Source organism: Excalfactoria chinensis, chromosome 1 (genome assembly GCF_039878825.1).
Source record: "Excalfactoria chinensis isolate bCotChi1 chromosome 1, bCotChi1.hap2, whole genome shotgun sequence".
NCBI lineage: Eukaryota > Metazoa > Chordata > Aves > Galliformes > Phasianidae > Excalfactoria > Excalfactoria chinensis.
In genome coordinates this window covers 146,225,443-146,248,949 of record NC_092825.1, presented here as the reverse complement: position 1 = coordinate 146,248,949, position 23,507 = coordinate 146,225,443, and the positions used below count along the sequence as shown (strand labels likewise).

The window sequence follows — 23,507 nt, the reverse complement described above, 5'->3', positions numbered from 1 at the left end:
CTCCATTAACAACCTGTGTAGGCCACTGATCTGGTTGGGGGCTGCAGCATATGGCGCTCATGGACAGGCTGTGAGAGCTGGGGCTGTTCCACCTGGAGAAGGGAAAGCGTGAAGGAGATCCTATTGCTGACTGTGGTTATCTAATAGGGTACAGAAACATCAGAGCCAGGCTCCTCGCACAAGCACATGGCAGGAAGCTAAGGACACAAGTTGTAGCAAGCAAAATTAACTCTCCTTAGCTATAAGAAAAGAGTTTTATGATATGGGTGGATAGATTGCCTAGAAAGGTCACAAAGCATCCATCCTTGAGGATACTCAGAACTTGACTAAAAAACAGCAGAGCAACCTACCTTAAAATTCCTGTTTTCCTATGAGGAACAGCTACAGCTGTGGCCCTACAGACACTAGAAAAGTAACATCATGTGAAAAGAACGGCCAAAAGTACATGACTGCAAAATCACACCATCATTAATGTATATTTTAGACTATATTCCCTGGGCATTCAGGAGCTCAGTGTACACTGCTCAAAGGAAGACCATGCAAACTTTCAGAAAGTACAAAAGCAAAGTAATAGTAATTGCACCGGTAACTTTTCTTGTCTTCCAGGCACACATGAAATGTTTATATAAGCATACTGGAATCCATCTGAGATACAAAATATCTTCCAAACAGAAATTTCAACTTTCAGATCTTTATGTACAAACCGAGAATATGAATCACATGATAGAACAGAAGGACGAGCAGATTTCTGCAGTTTCTTATCATCTGTGAACAAAGCATTGAGAAACATACATGATACTAATCAGCCAGGACTCCACAGATCGCATCAGCAGAATTGCATATGGAATACAGGGTTATTATTATACTGCTATGCTAAAGTTAGACTGAGGTCTCTGAGGACACATTCAGTTCCCCCTCATCTTCAAAATTTATGCAACCTTAGATTATACAGCTCCTCAGATCCAGAACAATAACGCAGTGCCCAGGTCGTGCCTCAGTTCCACAATACTTCACATTGCATTACAACAATATTTTTCAGCAATGTCCAAAATCATTTTTCGCAACGGCGTTAACGTATTTTGTATGAAAGTAGGAAGAAAAAGCAGACCGGAAAATCCTGACTATCTCAGCATCGTGATGGTCACGCTTGGCTTGATGTTGGGGGACATGTCTGTCCTTGGGAAATGTCTGGAAGAGAGCAAGGGAGCTCTGCCTGGGGCTGGGCTCCTACCTTCACGGCCTCTGGGCATCTCTCCAGAGCCCCACTACTGACAGCAAAGATGTACACCAGCATGTCACTCCATGACACACACATCAAGAACCTACAGCAAAGCCCAAGGGCAAGCAGCCATACCCCCCCATCAGTGTGTTCATACCAACACTCAGCACTTAATAATTTTGTGAGAGAGCAGCAATTGAGCAACTGGCAGCATCATGGAATGAAAAATAAGAACAAAACAACGGTTCACATCGAACCCTTAACCAACCTTGCCACAGAAACTAATTTCTAAGTGAACCACCATATTATTATCAATTCTCTTGCTACAGAGAATACACAGCTCCAGTTCTGCAACATACAGTCACAAAATTTAGACACTTCAATGTTTAGGATTAGGTTGGACATCAGGAAAAGCTTCTTTACAGAAAGGGTTGTTAAGCACTGGAACAGGCTCCCCAAGGAGGTGGCTGAGTCACCATCCCTGGATGTGTTTAAAACCATTTCGATGTGGTGCTCAGGGACATGATTTAGAGGTGGGTTGTTAGGGTAGTATGGTTAGGTTGTGGTTGGACTTGATGATCTTTGAGGTCTCTTCTAACCTGAGCAATTCTATGATTCTATTTAACCCATATGCTTCATGGGGACAGGGAGGAAGATAATAAATATGTCACCCTGAAAGTAATGCCTCCTGTGTATTCCCATGGGAACTACAGCTGACAGAAAGAGCACAACAACACTACTTGGCACAGCAAATTCTCAGCTACAGAGCACTACTTTTTAACACAGTTGCCACCATTAGCCATTGATGAACAAGAGCCTGCACGCTGCACTCATTACTTTTGGAGCAACCCTCATCCACTGAAGGCTTAACATTGAAGATTCACTGCCTGAATACTTTTGCGGGTAAAATATAAAGCCAGTTTCATCCTCATGGATTTTGAAGTGGTAAAAGGAAGGGATTTAAATTAATTATTACAGTGGCAACTCATGAAAATATTGAGACAAGTGTGGCTACCCCAGTTTTACATATTGGCTTTCACTGCAAGAACGAGAAAAACAGATTTATGACACTTCCGATTAGGCTTACACTACATAAATACACCCAGAGGGAGGAGGAAAACATTGTTTCAGACAGCTCAAATTTTTAATATCATACATTTGTATCTAATCCCCCAAGAATAACCTATCAGTATGCTACAGACTTCGTGTTTACTTTTTTCCATACATAAATATCTGACTTGACTGCAAGAGATGTCAAACACTCGGGACACCCACTGACATCAGAAATGTGAGCTGTTTCAGAGCTCTGCAAAGGCTTACGCACCATCTCCAGCTGCCAGCTCTCCTTTTAACATCACCGCTGCTATGCAGGTTGACCAAAACAGATTTGGACAGTGACAGGAATGGTTTCTACATCATCTCATGTAGGTAAGAAAACTGTACTTATAAAACTAAAACTAACAATTAGACTCAAGCCATTTCTTATGTTTCTTAATTTGTATTTATCTTAATGCCTCGATACATTTTAAACAGAATTAAAGACAACTCTTAAGACTTTTGTTTGGTAGAGAGATGTCAAGAATTTACCAGCATGAGTTGGTAGCATTGAGTTCTGTGGTCTTATAATTGCTTTATTTTTCCTGTAATTCTGGAATCACCTCAGGAGTTGCCCACTGTTGACAGAGCTATACATTCCATCATTTAACATCAGTGGGATCAATCCTTAACGAAATGAAAGGCACCTCTGGAACAGTGAGTGAATCAAAGAGAATTCTCCTTAAAAAGGCGATGAAGAACCCACAGGAGCATTTTCATTTCTCAGTGCTCAAGATGGAGTGTTGATATATATACAGACGTGGTTCAAAAGAAAACTAAATTAACCCATGAGTTTAACTGTCTAATACAACGCCAGTGGGTGACTACAAAAAGCAGGCAGTCAGATGCAAGAGGCAGGATATTTAACTGGAGATCTTGAAAGAAATACGGGTTTTCATCTACTTAATATTAAACCTTTGCTGTAAGATTATAAAAAGAAATGGACAGTTCAAGGTAAAACATTGTCTACAATCACTTCCATACACATCCTATCTTTATGACTCCTGGCTGCAACCTTTTTAAGGTCCCTTCACTGATAGTGCTTATCTCAGCTTTCGTTTTAAATGGTTTCCTTGTTGCAATGAAGTACCCTTCAAACTACAGCTCAAACTGCTTGATTCTGATGCGGTCACAATGATTTTTCATTACCGTCTATTCACAATCTCAAATTACCCCTAAATGCCGGAACCACAAATAAAAAGGTGCAATACAAGGCCGTGTCAGATGTGGCTCTAGGCAGACTGGTCTGGGGCTGGCAACCCTGCACATAGCAGTGGGGGGATGTTGAAACTGGATGATCTTTGTGGTCTTTTTCAACCCAGGCCATTCTATGATTTTATGAAGATGATGAATGGGCAGAGACTATGAGCCATGTGATGAGGCATAAAGTTGCAGAAAAGCAGAGCAGTCTTCTCCACGTGTCCCACTAACAGAGGCAAAGAGAAGGAAGCAAGGAAGCGGTGGCAGCAGTCACCACCAGGGAAAGGAGGAACAGCCAAAGTGTAACCTTCGTTTGTCTGTACTTCTTCCCAATAAGAAAGAAGAACAGCACAAGAAAGATGGAAGCAAGGGAACAGAGCACACTAAGTGGGGAAAAAAATATGGGCAAATGTAGGAAGATGTCAACAAGAGGTAAAGAGTGAGGAAATACAGAAAAACTTGTGGCTTGTTCATTTTTAATACACATTATATAAATCTGGCCAACGTCCTAAGACTATGAGCATACTAAGGAGTTAATAGACCTACCAGTCGTATTTTCATTATGTTCATATTTCTGACTATTCTGAATTTTAGTAAACCAACAGAAAGACAGAGAAAATAATGTTGAGTGCACCTCTCTCAAGCTCAGCAGAAGCACTAAGCTGAACCACTCAGGCTTTACTTGAAGAACAGTTTCTTGAAAGCATTTTCAATTCCATGGCCACTATCGCAGCCTCTAAGGAAGGAGTCAAACTCCCCAGTAAAAGCGTGTCGTATCATCCTACACATTGCCCTGCTTTCTCCAATCCCGACCTGACTGCAGCCAGGGGACTGCTTTTAAAGCCAAGGGCTATTTCTGTTTCCTCCACCAGAACATCTTTTCACAGCCACGGTGCCACGAGGGTACCTGGCTGCTGCTGATAACCTCAGCAAACCATGACTGAGTCCTTTGCGAGCCCAACCAAGCTCCATTCTGCAGCAGAATCAGAGTAATGCTGTGCATTTTATTAAAAGGCTGAAGTGAGAAACATGATACGTTTGAGCTGCTGTGCCCTTTGATTTTCAAACCCTGCTCACGTACTCCATAGCAAGACTGAACAGAGCAGCTAATACTATTTACCTTGTCTTCAGCAGGAGAGACATTCTGCATGAGGTTGTCTGGCACACTACTGCTTTTTTCTGATCTTCAACTACTAAACGTCCCAGAGACTGTCAGCCTCTTTGGCTGCTTTCCCAACCAGACTTGTACACGTATATAATGAAAGAATCCCTTAACACTTCAGTTTCTGCGCACCTGCAAAGAATTCTATCTTTTCCAGTTCGTCTCCCATGCCTTCCTGCAGTCTTAGCAAAAAAAGAAAAAAAAAGGTTTTAAAATAATAAAGCAACCTTCCCTCAAACCTCACGGAAAGGATTCTTTCTGCTACAAAAGTCTTTTCATTAGAAGCGCCAGCTCAATTTCATACCACATCAGAAGCTGCGATGACAGAAAACTTGCACAGCCTCAGAAACTGCAGAGGAAGGAACAAAAATACAGGAGATCACATTGTCTTTCTTTGACACTTCTCCATGCAATAGCACTGCACGCAGGCAACTGAGGGTTTGAGCACATCATCTCCCACCACCACTGTAACCACTGTTGATGATGCTACACACAGACCCTGGCCAGTGCTCACCCTCCCAAGAGACACAGTGTTCCATCAGAAGTCATTTAGGGAGAAAGAATGCATTCAAATACACAACAAATGCAAGCAAATGGTAAACTACCACAGGGTGAGGGCTGGGTAGCAGCTTTCTGGGGTAGAGGCTGGACAAGGACACAAGGTGAAACACACATTACTCTTGCCTAGCTGTACAGTCCAGTTCACACAGGAACACAGTCTCATAAGTTGATGGGCTTGCAGTTTATACATATACCTGCAGCTGTTTCAGTTCAGAAGCCTTTACCTATTAGCTTGAGATGGATTTTTAATAACTGCTGCACAACAACAGCTGGGATAGAGGCGTGAGAATGAAAAAGAACAGCCTGGCAGCCACCTAGGTCAGTGCAGAAAGAGGGCAGGAGGTGCTCTAGGCATCGAACAGAAGCTCCCTGAAGCCCAGGAGATGCCCATGGATGAGCAAGCTCATCCTTCTGCAGCCTATGGGCACCACGCAGAGCAGACTTCCATGTGCAGCCATGGAAAAGCCCATGGGACAGCAGTGGATGTGGCCTGGAGGAGGCACAGCCCATGGATACCCCTGCAGGAGCAGCCTCAGGCCAGAGCTGCAACCTGCAGTGGAGCAGAAGGGCTGGGGGAGCTATGCCCACAGGGACCCATGCGGAGCAGTGCCTGAAGGGTGGGCCCTGTGGTACAGATCCATGCTGGAGCGGTGCTTGGAGAGCCAGTGGGAAGGCCAAACAGGATCAGTTTGGGAAGGACATCATCCCATGTGGAACAGGGGTAGTGGGAAAGCATTATGAACTGACCACAGCCCCAGTTCCCACGGGCCACTAGAAGGCAGAATAGGGTGGATGGAGGGAAGGTATTCGTAGTTCACTTTTAGTTCTCACTCCCATTTGTTAGCAATAGGCAATAAATTACATTGATCTCCCTATGGTGAGTCTATTTTGCCTGTGATGGTACTAAGTGAGTGATCTCCCATCCTCATCTCAAGCCTTGAGCCCTTTTTCATGAGCGAGAGTGGTGGAGTTTAGCTGCCTGTCAGGTTGAAACCATTACATCAGACTGGACTCTTATTTCTCCCACTGACCTTTGCAGAACCTCTAAGCTTTAATGGGTGCATTTCCTTACACTCTTTTGCAGTGCCACAGCAGGAGTCATACACAGGAGATAAGTAAATCCAATTAAGATTAAAAAAGCACTACAAAAGTAATTACTAGAGATTAAATAATGATAACGGTTTTTTTGTTTTGCAGATCTTACGTGAACTTGGCAGTACCTTCCTAATGACTATTTTCACTTGCTCTTTTGAGCCAAGACCTACCAAGTGCCTGCTTGCAAACAAGCCCTCCACTTTCACGGGCCTTTAATAAGAAAAGGCTCTGCACCAGCACACAGTTTTGCCTACTATCTACCAGGCTGTGTCTCTGGATAATCAGATTTGCAAGGTAGCCCAGCTCTCACACAGTTAACAATGCTGCAGATGTGTTTGGCAACATGGAATCCAGTGACAGAAATCAGCCAGAAAGTACTGTTTTGGTTTCTCTTTTAAACAGAAGAACCTGGCACCCTGCCGTGGCACTCTAGCACGCTGCACCCACAGGAGATAAGAGGGTCCTCAGCATCCCGCTTGGGTCCCTTCACAGTGTATTGGACCAGACCCTATGCAGACAGCGCTGCAAAGACAAATTCTGCACTTCTACACTTAGAATACTGGTAATGTTTTTGTGGGGCACTCTCACCATCAGGTAGCCAGATGGAATCACAGTCTGTTGAAAAGAAACAAACACAGATCAATAACGACAGCCTGAGTCCTGTGCTTTAAATATTGTCAAAACATGCACCAGAAAAAGGCTGGTGGACTTCAGAGAGCAAGCTCGGTGCACACAAATATTCCTATATTGAGAACTAACATCTGCAGGAGTTAACTAAAGATGTATAAATACCTGCCAGCAGACAAGATGAGTAAATAAATAAGGATGGAGAGCGTTTCACACTCTTTTAGCCATTTATATTTAATGATCTCTATACCACTCAGTCTGTAGTTCTCCAATAACAGAGCTGTGGAACATGTGAATGAGAACGAGAAAGCGTGAACTCAGAGATCAAACCTCAGCTCCTCTGGTTTTAAATTGAAAATAACAGCCTTTTCCCTATTGATTTTCTTCTCCTTTTTCATTTGTGAAAAATTGATTTTTTCTCGCCTGTGTTTGCTGTGGTGTCCGCAACCTGCAGCTCACTGCTTGCATTAATCTTTGTATTTGTTCATCCATACCTCTAAGTAAGCCGTGTAAAATAAACACCTGGGAGACTCTGTCCCACACTCACTGGTCTTCTTATAAAGGCCTGGATATAGTATCTTTCCCACACTATGACCAAAAGGTGAGGCAGCTGTGCCTGTATCCCCTGAGGACACTCAGAGGACCCTCTGAGAAGGACCCCTTCATAGACTTGTACGTATTTTCCACATAACAGCACCGACTTCACAGCTGAGGCCGTACAGACTCATGCCCTCCCGACAGCTCCCCTGAAAGAAGCAGAGCAAAACCTCCAGGCTCGCTAACACCTGAAAGCCATGAGGAATTTTGGAACGATACAGAGCCCAGAAGTACCCGGGCAGAGGAGATAATTTTGGAAGGTCAAGATGAAAAGGCAGAAAGCTCTCAAATAATGAAGCCCTCGCTGCAGTTAACACCTGCTTCTCTCACCCTCTCAGTACGAGAGTAATAGATTCAACAAAGGAGCCCACACTGCACTTTGTCAACCTGCATGGCTCTTCCCAAGGCAGCTGGGCTGGCTGGAAAACCGCCAGCCAACTCTGCTCCTTAAAACCCAGCGGCTATAAAACTGGCAAAGTTTAACACAGAGCATCTTTCTAAAAGCAGCAAAAAGCTGAGGTCTGACCGAAAATTTTCCTCGGAGAATGATTTGGGGATTAATCTGAAAAAAAAATGTAATTGAGGGTAAATCTGCGGTGCTTATGAAATACTAATATTTTAACACTGAATCTCTCCCACGAAATAGGAGCTCTTAATTCTCTAAGCAGGCCAGATTGTGAGGCAGTATTTATGATGTGCGCACATGGCCACTCGGAACACGTACGGCTTGCTTCACTTTTGATGTGAACTACGAAGTGCAGATGTGGAAGGCATTAATCCACTTTGGAAATAGACCTTTTGCAAGCCAGGAAACAGTCACAGGGAAATGAAGCAGCAGCACAACGAAGTATCGCCCATCTATGCTGGAAATAGTCATTAAACGTATTAGTTAGAGCTTGATGTAGCATTAAAAACAGGCTATGGGAGCCAGGCTTGTTCAGTCTGGAGAGGAGAAGGCTGTGGGGTCACCTCATTGCAGCCTCCCAGTACCTAAAGGGAGCCTACAAACAGCAGGGGAGCCAACTCTTTACAAGGGTAAATAATGGCAGGTCAAGGGGAAATGGTTTTAAGTTGAAGGAGGGAAGATTTAGATTGGATATCGGGGGAAGTTCTTCACTATAAGAGTGGTGAGGTGTTGGAACAGGCTGCTCAGAAAGGCTGTGGATGCCCCATCCCTGGAGGTGTTCAAGGCCAGGCTGGATGGGGCCTTGGGCAGCCTGGTCTAGTATTAGATGTGGAGGTTGGTGGCCCTGCCTGTGGCAGGGGGGTTGGAGATTCATGATCCTTGAGGTCTCCTCCAACCTGTGATCCCATGTGATTCAGCATGCAAAAATACTCTCTTACATACAATAGGCCACTTAATTTTAAGGTAGTTAGCCATGATGCTAATTTGTGCCTTGCAAATCTGAAATACACTCCTATTCCAAGGTCTTCACGGTATTAACTATTCTAGGTTTAATTCAAATTATTTGAAGCCTTTTATGACAGCCTACTGTCATCTTTCCCCAACCCTTTTGTCCAAAGGCATCAATAACATCCATAGAGAGAGCTGTAAACACGCACTCATTACACAGTTGTACGATCCACTTATCAAACTAGAGAAAGAAAGGGGACTCACTGATTACAACACAAACAACAGATACACAACCAAACTACAAAATGCATCTAGAACATACCTAACTATCGATTCAGGATTCACTATAAGATCTGTATATACTGCTTACAGGTCATGGGAAGAGAGGTTGGGCATCAGGAAGAGGTTCTCCACCAGAGGGTGGTCAGGCCCTGGAACAAGCTCCTCAAGGCAGTGGCCATGGCACTGAGATCATGGAGTTCAAGGAGTGCTTGGACAATGCTCTCAGTCATGTGGTCTGATTTCGGAGTGGTTCTGTGTGGAGCCAGGAGCTGGATTCTGTGATCCTTATGAGTCCCTCCCAACCCAGGATATTCAATAATTCTGTAGTAGGAAATCAGGTGACACTCCAGATGCTGCAGCACTCACACATTCTCAGCACAGTACACAGACACAGCCCATGAGAAGGGATCTCAAGTGACAGTCCTCCATACAGGTGCAGTCTAACTGGAAATCATCTGCATAGCACATCATGCTGAGACTCCTACAGTGAGATGCAGCAAAGGTAGATTTATCCCTTACATAACCGTATCCCATTTGGTGGATTTTCTGTGCAACAACAATTCCCAAGGGGAAAAGAAAAAAAGGCAACTTCTGCAGCGTTATTCATAGAAAAGAAAAAAGAAAAAAAAAGAAAAAAGAAAAGAAAAAAAAAGCATCTTCCTCTGGGCACAACGATGAATCATTCATCTGTTCACAGGGTAATATTCAGGCCAAATAACGATGCCAGACAAAGAAAAAACAAACCCAGTGCAGTGCAAAGTAAATAAAATAAGACCCCGACCCTTACTGAGAAGTGGAAGGAGCAGCTTTTTGTGAATTTGGGCTCTAGAAGTAAGTGTTCAACAAACCTTTAATTGCAGCTATTACTGAGAACAGAGAGCTACAACACAGGACCACAAATTCACAGAATCGTTAAGGTCAGAAAGACCAGTAGGATCATCTAGTCCAACCACCAACCTATGCCTATGACCACACTGGACCGTTTCCTTCACTGCCACACCCACACTCTTCTTTGAACGTCCCCAAGGACAATGACTCCACCACCGCCCTAGGCAGTCTGTTCCAACACCTCACCGCTCACTCTGAGTTTTTCCTAACATCCAACCTGAATGTTCATTAATGCAACATAAGGCCATTCCCTCTCAGAGTATCACTGTTAGGAAAAGAGACTGACCTCTACCTCACTACAGCATCCTTTTGGGAAGACTGATGAGGAGGCTCAGGGTGCCTTTTTCTCCACTCTAAACAACCTCAGTTCCCTCAGCCATTCTCAATTAGACTTGCACTTCAGACCCCTCACCAGATTCACTGCCCCTACTCTGGACAAACTCCAGGGTCTCAGTGTCTTTCTTATAACAAAGATGTTTTATTTATTTATTAACCAACCCACAGCGGTTCTTTATTCCCTAACCACAGGTATGCAGCAGGCCCAGGCCTGTAAGCCCCAGACTGAAGCAGAAGGGGATGGGAACTATCAAGCAGAGCCCTCAGGGTGGCAAGCACAGGAGCTCCAGCCACAGGAGAGGGTACTACAGTAGCACTGCTGCAGGCTGGGGTTATGAACATCGTATGTCATCAGCACAGCAACCTCCCTGCTCTCCCTTGAGATAACTCTCACAAACACCCTCCTCCCTGGTCCATGATCCCAGTGCTAATCCAGGCTCCATTCCCTACCCAAGGCACAGTGAGGCTCCCTGGCTTGGCACAGGTGCCCCAAACTAAGAAGGCAAGGAGTGGCGTGACAGTGGACACAGCTGTGCTGCAGCATTACTGCTGGGAGCACTCATGTCCTGCACGCAATGCAGGGACACTAGCACTATTTACAGCACTACTCCAGCTCCCTTCTCTCCCCACTCATGCTACCAGCTGCTTCCCCAGCTGTAGACAAACACCAGATCCCTTCCTGCAGCTCCAGCATGCCCCAAGGCACGGTTCTACCTACAGAACCCAAGAGCAGCAATGACCGCAGAGCTCCAAGCAGACCAGCAGACAAGAAAACCCTATTTATTGTGCGAGAAAATGGGAAAGAAGAGGGCTGAAATGAGTGATGAACCAGCCCGTGCACTAGGTACCAGGTTGGTCTGCTTGCTGGCTTGCTGCAAGGCCAGGACTTTGCTTGGGACAGGCTTCAGGAAGCACACTTGGCCTCGGTGTCTCGGGAGGCATGGAACCTCACTGCAGAGAAGCATTCAGCCCAGCCCAGCTGCTGGTGGAAAACAGTTCAGAGGGATAGACAGATGCTGGCCTAGAGATGTTCCTCTTGCTCCTCACAGCTAAGCGACAGAGCTCTGAAGGGTCCGTAGGCCGAATGAACTCGGGTATGCCTCCCGAGCCATCGCACCCCAACATCACCTTGCCCACGCTCCTGTGGGAACAGAGGAAGCTACCCAACATCCACTTCTTAGATCAAACAGAATCTAGATCAATCTCATTGCTGTGGGCTGAACAACGGAGCTTTGGGTGCTGGAAGACCCACTCCCATGGAATTGTAAAAGATGAGTCACCTGAGTGTCCCTCTGATTATAGATGTCTTTCTTCCTCAAACTCAGGATCTCCCTTGTCTGCATTTTTCAGATCCTTTTGGGTGCTTTTTAACTCCTCTCTTGTCTTATCCAACTCTGAAATTGTTTCCTGCAGCTTAATGTTGACAGAGAATAATTCCTGGTTCTCTGTCACCTCACCAGACATCTTCTCAAGTTCACATATTCCTTTCTCAGTGAGACAAAATAGATAGGAAGCTGCTTTACTGCTGCCTGCCCAACTCCCATCTCTCTGATCATCTCTCTCCCCCACTGCATTGGGCTAGCTCTCAAGCAACAATTCAACCCACTCCATGGTTCTCAGTCCTTTTTTGCTGGCAGCGGGCCTCTTCTGTTGATCTTCTGATATCCTCCTGCTGCTTCTTCAGGAACCTCACCTGCCTATTGAAGGAGAAACACAGCATCTCTCTGTCTCTCCCAGCACCTTCTAGAGCAATGCTACTGAGGCACTACACATGTCCAGAGCATCCCACAGCCCATCCACAATGGCCTGGCATTCCCATTTATTCTACACTTTCACAGAGAGCTGAGCCTTCACCTTGTCCACTTCATTCTGTGAGGCCTCTGCATCCAATTCAGTCTGCTCCTCCAGGGCAACAGCAACAATGAGCTTACCTATCTTTTGCTGACCTGTATCCTGCACTGAGGGCAGGTGCAGCTGGGCACCACATTGAACCACTGGAACCAGGCTGGATGAGGCTCTGGGCAGCCCGGTCTGGTGGTTGGCAACCCTGCAAACATTGACTGAAACTCAGTGATCACTGTGGTCCTTTTCAACCCAGGCCATTCTATGGTCCTGTGAACAGGCAGGCACAGTGGAACGTGTGCCTGCACAGCGTAGTGTCCAATCATACTTGTTGAAGAAATCAGAGCAGATAGTACAGTGGATGTAGATGGGCAAGACGGGCCTGGCAGGCTGTGACTATGGCAAACAGAGCAATTTTCCAGCACTCTTCAAGCAGGCGGGTTGAGCTTAGCTCCGCATCAGCTTGAAATGCCAAACTACCTTAATGAAGAGCTTGGTGACCCTACGTTTCAAATGCAGACAAACAGGGTGGTCCTGTGTGGTGCCAGAAGTTGGGCTTGATGACCCCTATGGATTCCTTCCAATTTGGAATATTCTCTGAAGAGAGACAGGAGAGCCGAATCATCCCTGCAGATGTGCCCGTCTCTGGAGAGAATCCATGGCACCAAGGACACTGCTCAGAAGTGCCAGCACACCCCTCTTCCCAGCAGAGCTGAGATGCATGCACACCAGGATGCCTTTGGAAAAGGCTGAACCAGAAGCCCTTCTGCAGCAGCACACCAAGAGCGCTTCAACCCCCAGAGGGATCACGAAAGCCCACATTAATGACTGGTTTCATCATTTTCATCTACTGATCAGCTCCTCCTGCTCCTAATTACTTTCTTATGTTGACACAGCCTCCAGCACATTGGTGTCAAAGTTAGGTGAGGTGAATTTAAATCTGGTGGGCAGCACATTCTGTGACTGCTTCAAATCACATTTAAAATAAACTCACACTGCCCAACATAGGAAATATGATGTGCTAATATTACTAGATCAGTATTTGTTGGATATTCTACCATTCTCTTTACTCCTCTTGACTCCTGCTGCTTCTCTGAACAACCTTATCCAATTTTTCAAGTAGAACTTCTAAATATATTTACACAAAATTACAAAATCACAGAAAGGAGTCCAAAGGTTGAAGGTACCGAAGCCATAGAGTTGGGTGGCATTCTCACTAGGAAACAGTATGTGTCCTGGGAACAGAAGTGAAACTGACAGACATCCTCTGATGAAATGCAGGCAGCTGACTAGTCCCCTTATAGCTTGAATAAGAGAAGGCTCCAGGGAGACCTCATTGCAGCTTTCCAAGGGAAAGGGAGCACATAAAAAGGAGTGGGAATGGCTGTTTACATAGGTGGATAGTGACAGGACAAGGGAGAAAAGTTTTAAACAGAGACAGGGGAGGTTTATGTTAGATATTAAGAGAAAGTTTTTCATTCAGAGGGTGGTGATGCACTGGAACAGGTTGCCCAGGGAGGCTGTGGATGCCCCATTCCTGGAGACATTCAAGGACAGGCTGGATGTGGCTCTGGGCAGCCTGGTCAGGTGATAGGCAACCCTGCACATAGCAGGGGGGTTGAAACTAGATGATCTCTGAGGTCCCTTTCAACCCAGGCCATTCTATCCTATGATTCTATGATATTATTCTATAACTGCAGGCAGCTGCACACCTGAGCCCATCATCCAAGGCCTTCCCTACTGCCCAGGGGAAAAAAGGCTTCTAGAACCAATTTCTCTCATCCTAAAGTAGGTATCTAAACAAACCGTACATCAGCTATTAGGCATGCACATTTCTGTCCTCATACTTGGACCCCTTCAGCTGCAGATGTCTGCCTTCTGGACACCAGTGAACAGGAGAGATTATTTCAGTCAGTGCTTCAGGTTGACTGATCCACTGCTAAATTCATGTCTCTTGTCATGCCCTGTCAGAGTTAAAATCCAAGTGTAACAAACACATACCACCAAGGACAGTTTTCATGTTGTCGAAAACCTCATGCTTGCTTTGGTTTGTTCGCATATGATCAGTCATGCCTTGCCTACTGAAGTTCCATTCAGGGAACTGTAGATAAGCACCATCTTTTACACATGGCAGTTAATATAGCTAGATTACAGCACCTTTAAGGTGCTGCTGGGGAAAGAGACAGCTTGGGTGAGGTAGCTGCATGTGGGCAGCCATTCACCAAAGCATGGGCTGCTCTCTCTCCCCCCCCCCACCACTGCCTTTTCTAAGCCTCCTATCCCTGAAAGTGTTTTCCATGCTCATCAAATCCATTCTTTGGGATCCCTTTCCTCCAGAAACCACAGCCCCCACACAACAGTGTGTCATCTACAAGCACAGCCCTGGTCAGCAGCAGGAGCTGGGGCATGAGGTGCACAGCATGCAGCTCAGCAGGTGGCCACAACATTTTCACTTCTAACCTGTGACAGCCTTATAGTTTCACCATGGAAACATCCTCCTGAACTGCATGCAGTTGACTTTTCACTGCAACAGTAATAGAAAGGAAGCACCATTTAAATCAGTTCATCTAGAAAGAGCAAAATAAGTTGCCTGGCCAAGAGGAGCAGAGTTTCACAAGAATCAAACAACATGACATCAATGTGTGTACCCGATGGCAGCATGCAGGGCACCACTCCCTCTTGCAAGATTAATGCTAGTATTTGCTTCACAGCTACAGCACTGAAATATACTGTTTTGCTATAGATTTATTGATTATATAACCTTACTTAAAAGGATAAAATCTCATAGTCCTTTTACTCCCCAATTCCTCTTAATGCCTTTTCTTTATTTTACATTCACCTCTTCCACTACGCCTGTGCACTTTATACAAAGCAGTATACGGAAACTCTCTCAAAATTTTTACTATCAAATGCAAGCTTTTTATTATTATTGAGACTAAAACTACAGAAAAACATACCTGTGAAATGATTCTGGAGATGTTCTTTGCTTTAGCACGTTTTATTTTATCCAGTGTGCGGAACAGAACACTGTATTTGGAATGTTATGAGCAAAATTATTTATAAAAGGCCTGAAGCTTTAAAAACAGACTTCTGGTTCTCCACTGCCTGACCATCTCTTACCCACCACCTCCCTGTCCTGAAGTTGCACAGCATCCCCTAATAGCAGCCAAGAATGAAAACAGCAACTGACACGTGTTGAATTCTGAAAGCCAAAACATGAAATATACCAAGACCAGGATGTAAGTTGCTTTTAATTAGCTTTTAATTTTAAAAGTGAAAAATCCTTCTCATCTAGATAGAACCCCTCATTGCTAATACAGTTGTACAAATATGAAGCATTTACCACCATTAAAACCTATACAAAGTTTGCTTCAGACCACCTTCATGTCTGAAGCACAGCGAGGTATAGAAGAAGAATGATTCAGTGACTTCCTTGAGAAGGAAAAATGCACCGTGAGTCTTCCAGTGTGCTGTCCTCAATCAAAAAGTATGGCTTCAGACTTCTTGCAGCTGAAAAGTGAGCTGCTTCAAAAGCAAAGGCCACTGTTTTTATCAAGAGCTAACAGATGGTTTCAGGAAATAGTTTGGCATTAAGAAATCAAATCCTCATACACATAAAATTTAGGTGAATTTTAAGAGTTTCACAACTGCAGAGACTAAACATATTAAAAAGAAAGCTTCCCTTATAGCAGTCTGCTACTTCTACATGTGAGTTCATGCTCCTAGAGAAGAAAAAATGTGTGTCTCAAACAAGGTTACGTGAATTATTTCTTTATTTAAATCTTTTTGCCCGAGGCAAGAAAAAAGACCATGCAGCTATAAAATAATCCCAAAGTCTGCCAACCATAAGGAAAGCAGAATGTAAAAGATACAAGGATATTTAAACAAATGGAATTAATTCAGGCCCTTTGCTCCTTACGTTTCTGAGCATCTTCCAGAAGTATGCAAAAAACATAACTTAAATCTGTCATCTAGAGCTTACTTTCTCTCGAATTCTTCCTGGGAAAATCCACATGTGCACTGAAGCATTTGAGGGATTTGAGGTTATTTCATTCTTCGTTTTATCCCACACACACATCTGCACATTCGTCTACCCTTAGTCATGAGAACACGGATGAGTTGAGAATGACCTCAGGGAGGAGTGATGGAGCAGCGAGATCTAGAAAAGCCTCAGCATCATTAAGAGAGGAGATGGTCTGTAGCAATAAACCAAGAAAATAAAAGGGGAAAGAAAGCAGTCCCACTAGATAAAAAATAAGACACACCACACACATCTTTAGCTAGCACACCTTCAGAAAACTGAAAAGAAACACACTCAGGGAGATACACATTTTCTAAAGGTGGCCAGGTACAGCACCCTCAGCACACTCCTTTCATTGCAGTGATCTCTTACCATAACAGCAGTCTCCTCTAGTTTTTCATTAGTAGTTTAAAGAAATCACAGCTAGAATATGCAGAAATGTAGCTCACAGCTTTGAAGTATTTTCCATGTATTGTACATGAAACACTCTGCTCATCTCTTATATTCTTTCAATTTCCATAAAGGTAAGAAATTCCCACTCTTTGGGATTTGTGAACCAACAAAATTCACAGAACTCTCTTGCTGCAATGGCATGTGAAAACGGGAAGCAGCCCCTACTGCAACAACACGACTGCAACATGTTTAGTATTAGAAACCATAAACACCTACAGTTACATCATCAACTTAAGAATAATACAACTGTTAATTGGCTATTCTACTACAAATCCAGGCACTCAGACAAGTGATATTAAATTTAACCTCCCTTCTTCAAAATAGAAGACACTAAAAAAGGCAAAGCGTGAAATCTGATTCATGACAGGGTGCTAAATTAGACTGTGTTAACCGTGGAGTCCCAGGAACTGCCACTAACTCTCTTGCAGACATTTCCAGAAAGAAGCTCCTGTCACTTCCATCCTTGAGCTGTCCCTGGAAAGCAGTGATTTTGAAAAAGGCTACAACTTGTTACCCATTTTGAAGGGAAGGGAAAAGGTAACCACATCCAGAACTGAATACCTCTTCAGTCTACAGAAGGCTCTGGGGGGGTGGGGAGGGGGGTCTGATCAATGCATATAAATACTTGCAGGCAAGCTCTTTTCAGTGAATCCCAGTACCAGGAACAGAGAAACTGAGCACAAACCGGAGCACAGGAGGTTCCCTCTGAACACCAGACTGCACTTCTGTGTTGTACAGGTGACATGACAGCGGTGCAGGCTGCCCAAAGGGATTGTAAAGTCTCCATCCACCTTGCAGCGCTTCAAAAACCACCCAGAGATGGGCCTGGCCACGCTGCTCTGGGTGGCCCCGCTGGAGCAGGAACTAGGCCGCATGGATCCACAGGTCCCTTACAACATTAATCGTTCTCTGATTCTGTGGTAAATACAAAAAATGAGAAGCTCTGGAGGGCTAAACGGTGTCTGCCAAAACAGATTTATTATTTTTTTTTTCCTCAGAAAACCTCACAGACTTCACTTAAGAGGAATCAAAAGAAACTGAACTTTTCCTGAGTGCCCGACTCTTCTGAAGCCCACTCCCTCATGCTCCCACTTCCAGCTGCCACCTGCTCTCTTTGGATCACCAGCACTAAGAGACTGCAAACCTCTTGCTTCCAGTTGGAGGCTCTGCAGATAGGACAGGGCACAAGAACCTGACAGCATGGAGCAGCACATATGTGGGCCCACCCTTGCCTTCCCTCTCCTGACATCCATTCATGCCACTCATCTCTCCTGGCCATCCACACTCTCCTTTTTATATCCCTCCTGATCTACATTAATGCTATGAGGTCTCCGCGCACAAATGCAGTTCACAGAATCATAAAATTGATTTGGAAGGGATCTTTAAAGGTCACTTAGTCCAAACCCCCTGCAACAAGCAGGGACACCTACAGCTAAATCGCATTGCTCAGAGCCCTGTCCAGCCTGACCTTGGGTGTCTCCAGAAATATAGGGGGTATCCACCACCTCTCTGGGCAACCTTTTCCAGAGCTTCACTACCTTTATTGTAGAAGAATTTTCCTTATACCCACTCTAAATTTTCCCTTTTAATTTGAAACTATTTCCCCTTGCCCTATCACAACAGATCCTGCTAAAGAGTCTGAAGGGTTGCTTGAATTGCGTCACAGCAATGAGAAAGCAATCCCAGCCTCCACCCACACTGAGTGCTCAAGCAGATCCCATAGGATCAGGCAGAAATGCAAGCATATAGGGGAAAGGTGTCCCATCCTCCATGTACCATGTTCCTAGCTGGCATCTGCAAACCCAAATCGTCAACCAGCACTCCTGAACAGGGGATGCTGTTCTCAGAACCTGGGCAACTAACTTGAGGTGACTTAAAGTGGTTTGACTTTATGTGCTACTCTCTTAAAGCTTGCCTCTGAGGCTGAGAAGCACATAACCAAGAAACCTACAGATTCCTGTGGCTTTCAGGAGGCGTGGGTGTCAATGCAAAATGGCACTCTGCTCTTTACTTCTTCCGCGCTGATGTTATAACACTAATTTGTTTTAATACATTGAATAATGTCACAGCCCACTACCTATTTGCATTGCTCTTTAAGACTGAGGTTTTCCAACTCAACCGCTTCAGACTTGTATCGCAGGAGAAAGGACAGCAATAAATAAATTAACTCTAGGCAAGTCCCTCTATCTCCTACATTTACAAATACAAGAATGCAAGTAGGAACTGTTTAACAAACTCCTCAAAGGACAAAAGCCAATCTGGCTGTTAAGATTCATTCCTTAGCACACAGACAGAAGTCTCAGTGATCTGTTCACAAGGCTGTTGGGGGAGGGGGGGTTTCCTGTGCTACAGAACAAACAGCTTTGGACTAATTTAGAAAAGGAACTCCAAAGTCCAGAGCTCTGCACAAAAAGAAGTGTTGTTAGTAACTACCTTCTGATATGACACAGACTGCAACTCAAGTAATCTGTTTAATCACAACAGCAAAGGTTTATTAAGGTTTCTTAAATGTGTTGATCTCCAGAGATTAATTACACAACGTGCCAAATAGAGCCATATAAAACAACTCTATGTTCTCTAAAGGTATCAAGAGGTAAGGGACTGCAGGTATCACCTCCGTAACTCTACAGGAAAACATTACAAGAGCAACCGCTACTATTAACCCAGTACAGGTGCATCTAGTCTGCCCAGCCCTCCAGTGTGTGCAAGGTAAAGTAGGATCTGCAAGGAGCTAATCTGGTTACACAGGTACAGAACAAGGGGCAAAGCAGCCACATCTGAGCTCTTTGTTCCCATCTCTGCAGCTGGGGAGTTCATAACCCGCCCAACCCCACACAGCACGCCTGTAATTCAATCCTTGTGGTGACCAAAACAAGCTCTGGTCTGCACTTTCCTGACCTCTGAGGAAGAAGATAATCATCAGTAAAGTTCAGAATTGACTGTCTGCTCGGTTTCATCAAATTTCCCTATGATGCAGGATGCCAAGAAGCGACAAGAACCAATTTATAGCATATAGCAACTTAGTGGGTTTCCTCCCCACCCCCGTGTTTTCTTCACCAATTTCACACAGGACGCTTATGCAATTCATCAGCTGAACTCAGGCAGGTCAGCAAAGGTCAGCACAACCAGACTGCCCTTCTGCCCTCCTGGGAGGGCCCTGCAGCCTAGCACAGCACCATGAGCCACAGCACCGCTGTGGGTGGGAGGATGGCACCAGGCTCCCTCCACATATCCAGCTCCATGGTGAGCACAGCAAGCCCCACTGAGAGCTGCGGAGCAACAACTCACAGAGGACAGTCCTTGCACTGCTATGTGAAGGAAACAATGGGTAAGGCTGAGCCTGGTACCAGAAAGGTGCAGCACCCTTTAGGCACTCGCAGTGATGCACCAGAAAAGCAAAGAGCCAAGATGAGGAGCAAAAAGAATTAAAAGACTGAAGAATGAAAAACCAACAGAGAACTTTTTATTATTATTATTACTTTAGTAGAGATTAATACAAGCTTTCATGTAAGATAACAAAGGTTAAAAGCAAAATGCATGCCCTTCACTGCTGTAGATTTGCAACAAGAAAGTTCCGAATTTATCTCTGGCAATTTTAAGCATTTTCACATAAATTATGTCAAGAAGGCAAAACTGACTGACACTTTGTTTCACAATAATACACCAGCCAAGAATCCTGGCTTGCATGACTCATTTGTCATCATTGCCAGAGACTAGGAACTCCATATCTGATGCTCTGTGCATAAATACAAGCTACCCACAGTGGAAAGTACAAGTCACATCAGGACAGAGTCAACCTTGACTGAGGTGTGTAGCCTCCACGCTCTTCTTATCACTGAAGACAAAAGAAATTCATCCCTTCATTTTTACAAAACAAAAATGACTGTAAAAAGCTTCACTAGTCCCCAGCTATATCCCAAGCGGGGCTGCCAATGCAGCATATTCACATGGCATTCAGATGATTAAGACATCATTTCAACAGAGCTCGACTATCGCAGGCTACCATTTAAAAAACAAAAAAAGACGCACTTGATTTCTGCAACAAAACCAAACCGCAGGGAGGAGCAGCCCTTTAACCCAATGGAACGCAATGACAACTGTGCTGAGCACGTCTACCCCGCGTCTCCTGAAAGCAGCCAAAATGGCACTGCCCGTTCTCTTCCTCCGGTGCCCTCCAACATCAATTCCATATTTGGAAAAAAAATTAAAAAAAGAAAATCTGGTGGTTTGGAATTACTCCATCTTTGACCATTTTCTACCTTGCGAACAACTGTGGCAGACGGAACCAGCGTTTTTATTGTTACTTAGAGACATCACAGCGGAATTTATGTCTCCTTTACACAGCGTCTCTCTCTCTCTCTCTCTCTCTGGTATTCAGCTTTTTACAGCCAGTTTTCAACACTCTTGCCTGCTATTCATAATGAAAGCCACAGTGGAATCTTTCAGGTTTGCCTGCAGTTGTGGTTACCCTACTTCTCATAAACACGGCAACTTCCTGCCAAGGTTCCCACTGCTAAATCAGGTTGAAGCATGGCATCCTTCACAGCTGTGACCCCTGAATGCACTCATGCTGCAACTCTGTCTGCTTCTATTAACTACACACAGCAGTGAGAGAGCATTTCTGCTGTTGCGTCCAGAACAGCCTCCTCTCCTCTCTGCCAGCTCAGAACCTGCCAGCACAGTCCTGCGGGTAGCAGAGCAGTATCTGCTGTTTCAGAAATAGCACCATTTTCATGATTATTTTTCTTTGCAATAGGCAGTTTGTGGTACACCTTTAAATGCACCGTGGTGACAAGTACGTAATCCTCAAGGCAGGATCCCAGGATCAAACCATGCGTCAGTCGCTCCTCTAACCATGCAGACTCAAGCACGCAAAATAAAGCTCTTGATTAAGGGAGCGATAAAGAACAACCTGACTTTTCTTACGTAGGTGAAAAGGGATGAATTAAGAAACAAGCAGAGAATCTATGCACTCTTTGGTGCTCCTGTAGAGGATACATTTATTGCACAGCAGGACATTAAATGTGTTTTCCTATACGCTGATAAATTATAAATGATGTGTGTCCTATTTCTTGTAGTACCACCTTTCTGATAATCTCCTGCAGGATAGAGTCAGCTAATAGCAGCCCTGGCATTTCTGACCTTTACTTAGTCACAAAATTTCAATTTCCTTCTTTAAACAAAGAGTTTTGCCTGCAGTTCCCTACAGTCACCATTTCGCTTACCCAAGGTGAGCAGTTCTGTTGGACACATGCATCGTAGCACCTTGACACCGAGCCACAAGCACATGAAATCAAGATGAGCTTCTATTGAAGACAAATGGTGAGCTGCCCCTCTAGCACTTTTGGCTGAGACATTTCCAGCCCCTTCAACTCGCTCCATGTACCAAAACCTCAGCAGCATTCAAACCATGAAGCTGCCAATCACCAACAACTTCTGCTACAGGGGCAGAGAATGGGAAGGAAAAAAAGACACCCCTCTCCCCTGCTTGCTTTGTGCGTGCCCATACCTCCTGCTGACCCAGAGCATCATGGCTGTGATTAAAACACAGCAGCTGCCCTGGCTCTCAAAGAGCCCATCTGGCAGAACCAGCCAACTCCCAAGCAGAAAAAAGAACAGATACATACTTGATTTTTTTGGTTCTCTTCCTACTGCTCAAGTCTGAATGCACACTTTCATTTTGACCACAGGGGAGAGAGGGGGAAAATCTCTCTTCTGAGCGAAACCTGAAACATCCAGATACCCACCCACATCTGGTGAGTAACATGAAACTCATGAAGGCTTCAGGTGCAGCAGAACCTTCTCTTCCCAATGAGAAGCAAGCAAGCCTAAAACTTGTTATTGTAGAGACAACCTTCCAAACCCAAGAAGTGAGGCAAAGAACTACAGAAACATACCCCGTGCTACTGCTGTACCTTGCTATGCCGCTTCAGAGCGAAAGTGCTCCTGCTCAGAAAACCTGGGGACGATGCCCAAACTGAAAAGCCTCCGTTTCACACTGCTGCTCTTCCAGCCATGGGCCATCACACAGGAAGCCTGAGAAACAAACCAGCGAGAGGGATGTGAAGGGCTACAGGGCATGCTGAAATCCAACAGGACAGCAAGGAAAAAACAAAGAGTGGCAGTGCCCAGAACTCTTCTGATGGACTTAGAAGACTGAAGGGACAAAGACCAAGCCTGATATGAAACACCAAACACTCCATTAGACAACTGCTCTGCTGCAAAAATAAGCTTTCTTAATTAAGCTTAAACACATACCAACATGCTCTTACAACAATGCCTGCATCCATAAGCCTTGCTCAGACACAGCCTTAAACACTTGGAGACATTTTACTATCAATTCTCTAGATCTCTATGTGCAAATCAGCACACAGCACCTGTACAATTGGACAAAGAAACACTGCCAAGGCCACGGTCTTACCCCTACCGCAGTTTGCACAGCTGCTGTTTAGGGACTGCAGTATGCCAGCTCCGCATGCCCGGCTGGAGAGCAGCATGCTGCAAGTGCAGCAATCAGGTGGCACAGTCTGCATGCTTTTGTGCTGACACCTATTCTGGCCCATGACCGCTCTACACCTTTCCACAATGACATCACTAAGGACATGAGTCACCTACGTAGGACATAAAATAAGGCTCAGGTGTGCCCATGCTGCAGACAGAAAGCACCACTGGCAGCAGTCATCTGTGCAAATGCAAGAGGAGATCTCCTAAGGCAAAAAGGTGTAGACGGAATTACATCAGAACGTAAACTAACCATCTCAGTACCACGCAGGTC

At 44.8% G+C, this 23,507-nt stretch overlaps 1 protein-coding gene and 1 pseudogene across 7 annotated transcripts in view; both read right to left on the bottom strand.

The window, feature by feature from the left end:
- Positions 1-23,507, bottom strand: part of KLF12 (KLF transcription factor 12) — a 271,938-nt gene that overhangs the window by 217,788 nt on the left and 30,643 nt on the right. The gene's annotated exons all lie outside the window — the stretch shown is intronic.
- Positions 11,713-23,507, bottom strand: part of LOC140255050 (E3 ubiquitin-protein ligase TRAIP-like) — a 41,068-nt pseudogene continuing 29,273 nt past the window's right edge.